Source organism: Bufo bufo, chromosome 1, assembly GCF_905171765.1.
Source record: "Bufo bufo chromosome 1, aBufBuf1.1, whole genome shotgun sequence".
NCBI lineage: Eukaryota > Metazoa > Chordata > Amphibia > Anura > Bufonidae > Bufo > Bufo bufo.
Window position 1 is genome coordinate 782084848 of NC_053389.1, and position 13191 is coordinate 782098038.

The 13191-nt window shown below is 42.0% G+C and overlaps 1 long non-coding RNA gene across 1 annotated transcript; it reads left to right on the top strand.

Annotated features, from left to right (window-relative positions):
• Positions 1 to 3737: 3737 nt before the first annotated feature.
• LOC120987241 lies at positions 3738 to 12771 on the top strand. Its single transcript, XR_005775966.1, has 3 exons — positions 3738 to 3773; positions 11989 to 12100; positions 12497 to 12771. It is a non-coding gene; the product is annotated as an uncharacterized LOC120987241 (long non-coding RNA).
• The last annotated feature ends 420 nt before the right edge of the window (positions 12772 to 13191 follow it).

A 13191-nucleotide genomic window follows, 5' to 3' on the forward strand; every position in this document is an offset into this window, starting at 1 on the left:
GAGTTTCCCGTGTTTGGGATGTGTGAACTGTAAACTTATGTATAAGGATCGGTATTTACACATCCCAATACAGGAGAAACTTTTGACATCAAATATTATCTCACATGTGATTCATCGTGGGTAATATATGTACTGTGGTGTCCGTGTAAAATGCTTTACGTAGGGGAGACTACGTGTGACATGAAAACCAGGTTAAATAATCATAGACAATCCATTATCCATTAGAAATAAAAGAAAAGACCTACCGGTATCAAAGCATTTTGTGGAAAAAAATCATGAGGAAAATGAATTAAAATTCATGATTTTAGATCATGTGAAACCGTTGGAAAGGGGTGGTGATAGGCTAACGGTATTAAAGAAAAATGAGCTTAGATGGATTTTTCGTCTTGATACATTGAAGCCCAAATGCTTGAATGTTGAATTTAGGGTAACTGGGGGTATGGTAGGTTAGCGCCCTGTCATTCATTGCCTGTAGCTTTGTGTATTCGTATTGCTGTACCAGGTGAATTTAATGTATGTTACATATAACTACAATTGTCTAAATAATGCTATAATATGATTTTTCTACAGTTGAGAATACAATTCGTGATATAATGGAAAACATGGAAGCTGCTATGCTGGGACATATATTAGCTGGATACAAGAAAATGGAATAAGAAGGATCTCTAATGTATATATTTGCCCAAAAGATTGCCCTTAAACAAAATGGTGGAGATCGGGAGTGCGTCTCCGGGATGAGGACGTTCGATGATGCATGGGCGTGCGGTGTGTTGGTTGGTTCGCGGGCACTTTTGTGCGCGCTGGACGGGCAGACACTGCACTGATACCTGGCGTCGCGATCGTTTGTCCTCCGCCCCGGATGACGTCGATTAGATATGTAACGCCAAGTAGGCGGGATTTGGGTTGACACATGCGCACTAGGTATTGGGAGACGTGCTGAATATAGCGTGCAGTACCGCGACTTAAGATGAATTTTTATCTCCCTTATTTGCCATATGAAATACAGCTTTAATGCCCCAGCAAGGTATTTTTTGATATCTATGTTTTTAATGCACCATGCACTTTATTATGTTATCACTATGAGTATATGAATTCTATGTTTAATATCACAGGTATGATATATGGATTGCTGTTGAACATGTATTGAGCGCCATCTGTCTCTGTTCACATTGAGATGTGGTTTGGAAAATAATGAATTGTAACATTGTTAAAAAAAAGGGGAGAGTGCACGTTTTCTATGGGATGATTAATTAGCTTGAATTAATCAAAATATGTATATATACTAGCACTACTACACTTTATGTTTCACTTGGCTTGAAAAAGGTTCTGAGAGAGAACCGAAGTGTTGATATATGACATGTGTGAATAAATAGCAAATTTTTTCATCTTTCAAGGAGTGCTGCGGAATTTTATTATGTGTTTATCATCCTGAATCGAGGGATTACCGCTGGCACCCATCTTTCAATCTAATAAAGGAGTGCTGCCTGTTTTTTTTATGGATATATATATATATACACACTAAAGAGGACAGTATACCGTACATATATATACTACAGAGGACAGTATACTGTATAGTTATACTACAGAGAACAGTATACTGTGTGTATATATACAGTACAGACCAAAAGTTTGGACACACCTTCTTATTCAAAGAGTTTTCTTTATTTTCATGACTATGAAAATTGTAGATTCACACTGAAGGCATCAAAACTATGAATTGACACATGTGGAATTATATACATAACAAACAAGTGTGAAACAACTGAAAATATGTCATATTCTAGGTTCTTCAAAGTAGCCACCTTTTGCTTTGATTACTGCTTTGCACACTCTTGGCATTCTCTTGATGAGCTTCAAGAGGTAGTCCCTTGAAATGGTTTTCACTTCACAGGTGTGCCCTGTCAGGTTTAATAAGTGGGATTTCTTGCCTTATAAATGGGGTTGGGACCATCAGTTGCGTTGAGAAGTCAGGTGGATACACAGCTGATAGTCCTACTGAATAGACTGTTAGAATTAGTATTATGGCAAGAAAAAAGCAGCTAAGTAAAGAAAAACGAGTGGCCATCATTACTTTAAGAAATGAAGGTCAGTCAGTCAGCCGAAAAATTGGGAAAACGTTTAAAGTAAGGGCTATTTGACCATGAAGGAGAGTGATGGGGTGCTGCGCCAGATGACCTGGCCTCCACAGTCACCGGACCTTAACCCAATCGAGATGGTTTGGGGTGAGCTGGACCGCAGAGTGAAGGCAAAAGGGCCAACAAGTGCTAAGCATCTCTGGGAACTCCTTCAAGACTGTTGGAAGACCATTTCAGGGGACTACCTCTTGAAGCTCATCAAGAGAATGCCAAGAGTGTGCAAAGCAGTAATCAAAGCAAAAAGTGGCTACTTTGAAGAACCTAGAATATGACATACTGTATTTTCAGTTGTTTCCCACTTGTTTGTTATGTATATAATTCCACATGTGTTAATTCATAGTTTTGATGCCTTCATAGTCATGAAAATAAAGAAAACTCTTTGAATGAGAAGGTGTGTCCAAACTTTTGGTCTGTACTGTATATATATATATATATATATATATATATATATATATACACACTACAGAGAAAAGTATACTGCTACAGATGGATCTGGAAAGATTGGATGCTTGGGCAGATAAGTGGCAGATGAGGTTTAACACTGACAAATGTAAAGTTATGCACATGGGAAGGAATAATGCAAGTCACCCGTACATACTAAATGGTAAAACACTGGGTAACACTGACATGGAAAAGGACTTACGAGTTTTAGCATACAGCAAACTTAACTGTAGAAATCAGTGTCAGGCAGCTGCTGTCAAGGCCAATAGGATGTAACTGCAGATGGAGCTGGTTACTGCAGTGTTGCTTCCATTCACTTCAATGGGAGAAGCAGTGCCGTAACCAGCTCTGACCACTGCACAATGGATGATGCTGTGTGCATGGGACCTTCCTCAGAACAGCTGATCCACAAGTGGTATGGGGTGTCAGACCCCTGCAGATCAGATATTGATCGGTCTAAGGGCATCTACCATATTCTGGAAATTAGTACCCCAACACATCTGACTCTGCAAACTACAACAATGCTGCTGCAACTATACTATCATCTGAGGAGCTTCTACCATAACTTACTGCCCCTTCCCTTGTAGACTGTTAGCCTTGGAATTAATAGGACCTTAAAAGAAATATTATTATAGGGAATATGGAGAAGAGGACTTGTTCTCCTTTTCAAAGCAGGTACTAAAATGTTCAAGGTGGACATATGAAATCACACATATATTTGCAAAATCTAGACACCAATATTCCATGTGAAAGTGTAGCAAACTGATATAACAAGCGCCTTCCAGATCCCAGATGAGTGGAAATAACAATTTTAAACACTAAAGTGCTCAATTAAAACATTTACTTCTGCTCTATACGCCACAGAAATCTCGCTTACTTAGAATGCCATCTGCATTAAAAATTTTCTCTCAACAGATTGTTGGCACGTTTGAGTTTTATTTGCTTGGCAAGGAGATATGAAAATGTGTTGAGAAGACGTCAATATCGCCCACCCACTGACATATGAGATGGGAATTGCACTATGTATCTAGGAAAATATTCTTAATCCAATAAAAAAAAAATACTCATCATCTCATCCATTTGAGCACGAAGAGGCCACCGTGTCCAATTGGCCAGCATTATGACGTCATTATGCGCTATGTGAAATTTTGCGAAGCAGCTGAATCAAATTTTTCTAAACTTTTCTCGACACTAATGGTGAGTATAAAGCTTCTATTCAGGCGTATGTGTCTCTATGGTTACAGACTACAAACAATTTCTATATGTAGTCTGACCTTGTAGTCATATTACTTCAATCCCTCTTCTTGCTAATCTACAGACAGTAGAACATAGTGCAGAGGGAGGATCTGACTTCAGGATCAGACTACTGACACTGGGGGAGATTTATCAAACTGGTGTAAAGGACAACTGGTTTAGATTCCACCTTACATTTTCCAAAGGAGCTCTAAAAAAATGACAGTTGTAATCTGATTGGTTGCTATGGACAACTAAGCCAGTTTTCCTTTACACCAGTTTTGGTAAATCTACCCAACTGGGTTTATTTGTAGTGTGTAACCAGGGTGCTACATAGGTGTTTATAAGAGCTGCATACATAAAACAGTATAAAAGTTGTAATCAATACTATTTGAAGATTTGCCTTATTATTAATTTTAGATTTATTCTAACAACTAGCAGAAGGACACGGCTTTGCACGAGTATATTTTATCTATTTCATTTAATGTTTGTGTGTGTCGTAAAAAGATACAGTATCCACTATAACAGTGACATCTACAGCACCCTGCCCCTTTAACAGTGACCTCCAGAGTGGCCTGCCCCCTTAATAGTAGCATTCACAGTGCCCTCCCCTTTAACAGCGACCTCAACAGCGGCCACCCCTTTATTAGTGACCTCCACAGTCACTGTGACATCTCATTAACAGTGATTTCCACAATAATACGCCCCCTTAGCAGTGACCTCCACATAGCTCCATTCCCTTAAAATCTGACCTCCACAACATCCTGCCCCCTTAATAGTGACCTCTACAGCTCCCTTCCCCTTAACACTCACCTCCATAGCAGACTGTCCCCTTAACTATGACCTCCACCATTCCCTGTCCCTTAACAATGACCTCCACAGCGCCCGCCCCTTTAACAGTGACCTCCACAGCATTCCTCCCATTTAACAGTGACCTCCACAGAATCCCGCCCCCTTAACAGTGACCTCCACAGCAGCCCACCCCTTTAACAGTGACCTCCACAGCGGCCACCTCATTATTAGTGACCTCCACAGTACCCCATCTCCTTAACAGTGATTTCCACAACACCCCGTCCCCTTAACAGTGGCCTCTACAGCAATCTGCCCCTAGTGTGGCTAGAGGTCCGGTTTTAGGCCGGACAGTCCGGCTTTCAGATTACCTGTCCTCCATCTAGCGCAGGGCCTGGATGGACACAGGGATGTCCTTTTGAACAGTTTACTCTCAGACAGCAGCACTATGCTGTCTGAGTGTGAGCTGCAGGGAGAAAGTCATCCTCCCTCCCACCCCTGCAGCTGCCAGAAGTTGATTTTTTCCTTCATTTTTTCAATCTCCGTAAGCTGCGGAGTGGTAGGGGACATGCCCTAACAGGTCGGGGTGTGGCTTAGCTGGCCACCCTATCTGCCCCCTTGACTGTGACCTCCACAGCACTCCACTCCCTTAACAGTGTCACCCACAGAACCCTGCCCCTTTAAAGTTGACCTACAGCAGTGAAGAAAAATGGCTGGGTTGTTATGAACCTGGTGTAAAACTGTGTGTATGTGGAGACTAAGGGCCTGCAAGCTTCTATAGGCTGATAAGGGTCATGTGACCAGGCTTCTATTGGCTAATGCATTTTTTGGGAATATCTCAGGAACGGTATGCGCTAGAGAGCAGAGACCCGGTCTAAAACCTTCCCGGACACCTGATGTACCTGTGTGCCAAATTTTGTGATTGTAAATGCGATAGTGGGGATTCCTTTATACACACATACACTCAGCATTATATATTAGATATAAAACGGCTGCTATTTAGAGACTTAGAGGAGAGTGTGAGAGGAGGATAGGAGTGGTAGTAGTATGAACATAGGTAGTTGTCATGGATTCACAGTGGCTGAATCCTTCTCCCTCACTCCCTGGTTGAAGTCTCCTGTGGAGAGAAGGTGCAGTTGATCAAGATATCAAGAAGTGCAAGGCTACCAATACTTCCACACATTCTGGAGGCACAAGTCTTAGTAAAGAGTTTCAACAAGTTCTTGCTGACTCATGGGTCATCTCGAGTTCCTCTGATATGCAGTACCTTACATACCCATTCCTTACAAACTATTCCAGCTGAGGGGTGCTTTTAAATCTATTTTCTTCTGCAATGTCTGCAATTCCTAACTGTGAGGTGCAGACTCCAAAAGCAACAATGCAAGCTGCCACACAAGTAGGAAAGGGCGGTTGGAGACCAAAAATACCCTAACCAGACGAAGGTACGCCGAAACGCGCGTTGGGGTTGGCGCCATCCTGGAGGAGACACAGTATGGGTAATTGTCCTATGTCCTGCTTTCAATTGTATCCTATATATGCACTTTAGCAAATAACCATGTCGGACTAACTAGGACCTGTGTCCACTGTATGTTTCCTCCAGTGATGCCGTTTTTTTATCTCCTGTACCAATTCTTTTAACTATGCATGTATTTAATTGTGATATTTAATTGTGATTTTTGCAATAAAGAATTTAATCAGTATTAGCGGTCTGGCATTTTCTATGTAGGTTATGTAACTTTAAAATGAACTGAACTTGCATTTGAAAGTGTAGGAGCACACGGGCAGGATGGAAACAGAACTTGGAGCACAACAGGAACACAGGCAGGAAATATCACAGGATAAATGCAGGGGAATCACAATAGCACTTGACCATCAAACACCTTTGCTGGTCACCATGGAACCTACAGGTCAGGCATACTGCCTGTTGATTAAAATGATACCTGGATGGAAATCTGTTTCGCCGTTCCAGAGAAAACAGTTTTCAATATGTAAATGAGGGCTACATTCAAGGTGTGGGCACCTGAGGGGCTAGGGCCAGGCCCTCAGTCCGCTGAAATCGTAATTTACACAGAAGAAAACGGTTTTCTCTGGAATGGCAAAACCGATTTTTCCATTTTTTAATCAACAAGATCAACCCTACCAGATAGTATGCCTGGTTAAAAGGGGTTGATCCTGGTGACAGGGGCTCTTTAAGTATCCTTTAACATCCCAACTTAAATTTTAATTTTTTTGGCCTTTACTATGAGGAATAACAGATAAGCCGTGTGTCGCAGTGCGCTCCATATGATGCAGACTGCATTCGTTGCCATATGCTGCAAGTCACATTGGCAGTTTAATATCTGCAGAGTCTGCCTTTAACACACAGAGCAGATGTGATTTTTAATGGTAATTGATGAAACCACATAATCTTTACCATCCACCTCTATCTCTATCACACCTTATGTGTGTATATTATTCATTGCCCCGTAACAGTCTCTTAATGGGCGAATATGCATCAAATCTATTAGCATTCAGCCATCTTGGAATTTCCTTTGCTTTCCCAGTTTTTTATTAGGCCTTTTCTGTTTCATCTTCTTTCCAAAGCTACTGTATATGCAGTTTTTTCGGACTGTAGGGCACACATTCAGAATAAGATCCACCCAATGGTATACCTACCACAGACGCAATGGAAAGAAGTTTGAAAAGAACGAGACTTGACCGCAGTGCTAACTCAACCTCGATGGATATAGCAATATCCTCCTTATTGTTGTTTCTCTTATGCATTTCAGGATTGCACCAGTCCCTTTGTAAAAAATTCCATGTTGTTGTATCTATCGAAGGGGCCGAGCACGTAACTGATAAAACGGTAAAGTACATATTGATATTTCCATCCCGGGTTGTCATTTGAAGTAGCGTCACCATTAAGTCCCATTTTTTTTTCTGACTTCTCTCCATTTTGTTAAAGGTCCTGTATTCTAAATTACCAATAGGGACAGTGTGCTACATATCAGAGGGCCCTTTATTGTGCACGACTGATTGTTGTGCCCTGAGTGAAATAGCATTTGCCTTGATATGTGTTGTCTTCCCTATGGTCTTACCTATAATGCAGTTCTTCTGTGATTTGAATTTTTAGCTACCAGAGAGGGGTTTCAGACCAGGTTGGTTGTATCACTTCTTTTAATAGATGATGAGACCCTATGTAAGGGTAAGGCCACGTGGTTAGGTTTCCTGATGCAGTTTTGGAATCCAAAACCAGGAGTGTATCTGTCTTCCAAAACTGCATCAGGAAACCTGACTGTGTGACCCTTAACCTAAGGACGTCTTCTCCACAAGCCTTACAAAGTAGGCTGTGTGAAATTAACCCAAGGATCATGCTCCAAAATTCACCAAGTCCTCTTGTCCTTGATTGTAAGTAGTGTAATAGTTTTAAACTCTGCCAGAATGGGGACTCTTCATAGCTAGAGATGCCACTGGATGCACTCAAGCTCAGAGAGTGGAAAAACAAATTTGGGGTGCTAATGGTAGACTACTTAGGTGACAAGGTGACAGTGAGTGATGGTGCAGCATATAAAGCTTGAAGAGGGGTGACCTTATTGGTGACACAGGGCATGATGGTCAGAGCTGGAGGACTGGGTTGGAGCTTTGGATTGTCCTGTGTGTGAAAGGGTAATTTCCAAAAACTTGCATTCACTGGGATAAAAGAATGCCATAAGAATGCTCTGGTCTCCAGCTAATCTTTTTCAGATTGAAGGGACGCGAATATGCGTAAGACGCTACAGGGTGGAGTTGCTGTCCACATATGGAAGTCCAGTCAGGGGGAACATATGACTCATGTGCCTTGAATGCCCTCATCTACAGGATATGACGACCAGCCAGCGATTTTATAGGAAACTAATAAAAAATGCAAAGCTTGCAATAAGCTATTACTAAATGAGACATTTGGAAAACAATAGAGGTCTGCTCGTTAACTTGTCTTGTGGTCCCCTATAACAAAAGACAATGGAAAGTTGGACAGCAGCTCCACTCCATATAATGACCCACTGGATCACTGGTAAAGGGTTGACTTTGCAGTGGATCGCTGCTAAAGAGAGCTGGAGCCAACACACTTTTTTAGTAAACATATTTTCCCTTTTCTTGGGCATTGTATATCCCAAACATTTGAGTATAGACATCAAATAGTTAAAAATGGCAGTCTTAGTGCAGTTGCTTGGGTGATAAACTGCCTCCCGCCTCCTCCTTTGCTGAGCAGGCCTAGAGAAAGGACGTGTTTAAGCTGCTGAGAGCTAGGCCTAGTGCAGGGAACCTTCATCGCTTAGACTGAAACCTGCCAGAGAAGAAACTGAATGACTACTCCCTGAGAGAAAGAACAGACATTTTGCAGATTGTTGATAACCACTTGCTGGACAGACAGTAAGGTGTTGCATGTTTATGGCAATAGACTTTAGTGTATGTGTAAAGGGTTAATTGCTTCTGGCAACCAGTTCTAAAATCTGCACCCCGTGGCCTGGGTATTGCAGAAAGAGTTAATGAGAATGGAATTGCTATGACCAAGGGTGCTTAAGCCACTCGAAAAGCATAAATCCTGGTAATTATATATTTTTTTCTATGTGTCCTACATAAAGATGTGGATTTTATCGAGTGCTGAATCCCTTCTATATTTTTTGGATTACTCTTCTGAGGAGCTAGTCCTGTGTTCATACACGGATGCGTATTTATGATGTTTCCAGGTGAGCTGATTCAATGGAACTGCATGCCTGTGGTTATTTGGGCAGATTGAAAAGTGTATCTAGAGAGAGACTCGGGGAGAATAATTACCATCATTGTACTGTCTATACACAGGTATTAGGAAAAGCCTATTCTGTGATTAATCTCAGAGCAGTGCCTATTGCTGCTATATGTGTAGTACCCCAGACCTGGGGGTAATACACTTGTAAATAGTTAAGTATTATATTGGTATGTATTTTATATATAGCCATTTGTTCCAGTTAAGCATATGTTTGGCAAAGGTTGACAGGGACAGGGCCTAACCACCTTGTTCCTCCCTACTTGATAGGAATTGATTGGTCCTACTTCCTGCCAGGAGTTGGAGTTCCTGTGTGACCTGAGTGTGGAGAGGAAGCAAAAGCCTGAGCTCCTGCTCCATAAGAGGATTCTCCAGAGAGATCAAAAATATACAGCATCAAGTAAATTGTTGAGAAGACAGCAGAGTGAACAGCTACAGACAGCATTACTGTCGCTGCTGTGAGGTGAGGGACTACGGCTAAGACACCGTGACACAACACTTCATCAGGGCCTCTACCACTCCCATCCTCTGCACTGACTCCTAAGGGGCTTGTTGCATATGCAATGCAACTCTTATCATCTATTCAGTAAAGAGAGACTCTGTTTATAACAACTAAACAAGCCTGGTCGTTGACTTCACCTTCCATCCGCTGGCCTCTATCATTCTGCTCTCCTGCCATGTACATCAAAACCCATATACACGAAGGGCACATTACCAGGGGTGTAACTACCATAGTGGCAGACCATGCAACTGCTATGGTGCCCAGGACAAGAGGGGGCCCAGTCTTAGTTGGGATTATCTCCTCTTCTACTGGGGGTGAAAACTTGGTCAGGACTCTACCCTGTAAAGGAACAACTTTTAGCAAATGAGGCAGTGTAAAAAATGCCCCAAGGGTTATTGAAAGGAGTTTAGGCGGAAACCCTTCTGTCCTGTAGGTGAGGCCTGCTTTGATCCTTGCTGTGGGGCCCTTACTTTTCTTTGTACATCACTGCACATAACCTAAAAACAGGCAGGAGCTCTAAAGTCAGAGTGCCACAAAGAAAAGGTGTGCCCTTCCCATCACTGCACGGGTGGACCAGGGTGTGCTAGAAGTTGGAATCAGCCACCGTGGAGGAACTACAACCATCCTCATTGCCACCACCACTCCCATCATCTCCAGTCTCCAGTCACCATGCCAACCCCTGTGGGCTGGCGTGCAGCGCTGTACTCTTTTATGACTTCTTATTTGTGATATATGGTATATCGTTTAGACTGTAAGCTTACTTTTATCATGTGTTTTATAGTCCAGACAATACAGTATATTCTTTTCCCTTCCCACTTCATTCTTTGTAAATTTAATCTCAGCGTCCCCCGCACGCACTCATTTCCCCTGTACGCTGCTCTCGGATGCATTCTGAATGATAGATATCACACACACACAATGTTGCAAATCCCCAGATCGACAATCTTTTCTTATATACATCGGCTTGTCGCTTTTGTTGGCCGCCCTATGGGACGGTGACAATCTAGTTGGTAGATTGAAGCCATTTGTCTTCTGCCTCTCAACCTCTCCTGACTCCCTCTAATCTTTGACAGCCTCATATACGAGGGCAGAATTCTGATTCCCTCTAAGAAGAGGTGCTCACACCGAGATTCAGGTCTGAAAAAAAGCCAAAACCAATAGCCATTAATATATTGCAGCACTCTTTCTAATGGTTACTTGATAATTGGCCGTTCTGTTCAGAAAGGGCAGCAGTGCAGATTCTGCGGCTTGTTAAACGGAGAGTCGATTGGAGAGAGCAGTAGGACGTAGATGATAGATATGTGGTTAACGGAGGCATGATCGGAATGTAAAAACAGCAACGGTAATAGATTCCTGCATGAAGCCAATAATATCAATATATACACAGATCACATACACAGCACTTGTGTTTCCAGGAAATATCTTCACTTCAGATTTAATAGTTATTATATATGTGGTGTGCGTAGGATGGAGATAACGTCATCAGACACAATTCTGCTTTATGTGCAGCTACATTCTAGACATAACTTTTTATCATACGAGTCATAATATTATGTATGATTGTGGTTTTATTTGCATCTTCAGAGTCGGAGAAGTGGATTTCTTTCAGAGGATGGCAGCACAAGGGGCACAGAAAGGTCAGCAGAAACAGGAGATAGAGCATGGAAAATATTGGTTTGAGAACTAGAAGTAGCTCCCTATGAGTCAAAGTCCGACTTTTTAACAAGCATTGGAAGATGGCAAGGGAAAATAGCCAAGCCAAATATCTATCCATAGACAGCTGTTTCAGGATGCTTGCTCCTCATCAGCTGGCTGAGTGTGATGCTGCAGGACCCCAGAGCAGGGGGTATCTGCAAATGGTTTGTTCTTTAATGAAATGTTATCAAATGTTATGCTATGTATTGTCATGTTATGTATTATGGCCAGTATCGTCATAGATGGATGGCACACCCAGAGTTAACAATCCTGTCCCAGCCCTTGAAGGTTGTTGCAAGGGGTGGCTTGCTCCACCCCAGCTCTATATAGTGTATAGTGAGAGTTCAAAAAGGAAGGAAGCAGTGACCAATGCTCCCTCTTTTTAGGCCCATATAGCTTAATTGACTAACCGATCTCTGTGTTAATTACAGCAAGAAAGAGAGAGAAAGAGGAGTACTTGGAATCTAGAGAACATGGCCAAGAGTCAGTAAGGTATCAGCCATTGAAGACAATAAAGATTTTACTGCCATGGAGGGATTACTGGTAAGACACCCTACACACTTCAGGAATGACCCAAATAGTTGTATCATTCAACCAGAGGTCTAATAGGGGTCTGATCTGAGGTCTGAAACTAGGGTCTGATTTGGGGGTCTGATCTAAGGATATGATATGTAGGGGGGTCTGATCTAAGGTCTGAGATGGGGGTCTGATCTGAAAGGTAAGCGAGTAATTTTTGTACTGGCACACAATATAAGGGGGTATTTTTTGTACTTGCACACTATCTGTGTGGTACCAGTATTTTCAGAGGGACTGTTTCTGCAGTATAGTATTGGGTACCACAGTGGCTACAGTATTGGGGGTGGCAGGATGAGGTGTTCTGAGGGTGGAAGAATGATGGAAAAGTAGGAAACTAAGATGTCTGTTTGTTAAACTCTACAGAGCAAAGATATGGCTGTAAGAAATCATCATGGTGGTCTGGTCTGAAAGGAGAAGAAGAGGAAAGAGAATGTCTACAAGTGTTGGACGAACATCGGCAAGGATTTTTCGCGAACACGTGTTCTTGATGTTCACGAACCGCGCGTTCGTGGCAGGCCCCATTTACTTCATTGACAGGCGAACCTGAAAAACCTTCAGGTAATATTTGCAGCCACCAAATACTTACGAGAAGTGCACAAATACTCCCACAACATGGACAGTGACATACCAGAGGGGGATCAATGGCAAAAATTCCCAAAAGAAATATGTATTTTAATCAGGGGCAATTTTTATGCGTCTTAAAGGGAAAGTATTAAAAATGTGCCCTGCTGGAGCCTAGAACATTTTTATTTTAGGCCACAGGAGTATGGGCCCCAAAAATTTGGCATTCACCTGACAGAAAAGAACAAGTGATTATGTGGCTGGAGGTATATAAGACAGTCAGTGGATAACAATTTTACTGTAGGCCAGTAAAGTACAGGCCCCAAAAATTATGCATTCACCTGACAGAAAAGAAAAAGTGATTATTAGTGTTCAGCGCGAATATTCGAATTGTGAATTTTAATTGCAAATATCACCTTTTTGAGGATTCGCGAATATTTAGAATATAGTGCTATATATTCGTATATGCGAATAGTGTTGATCACGAATATTCTAAT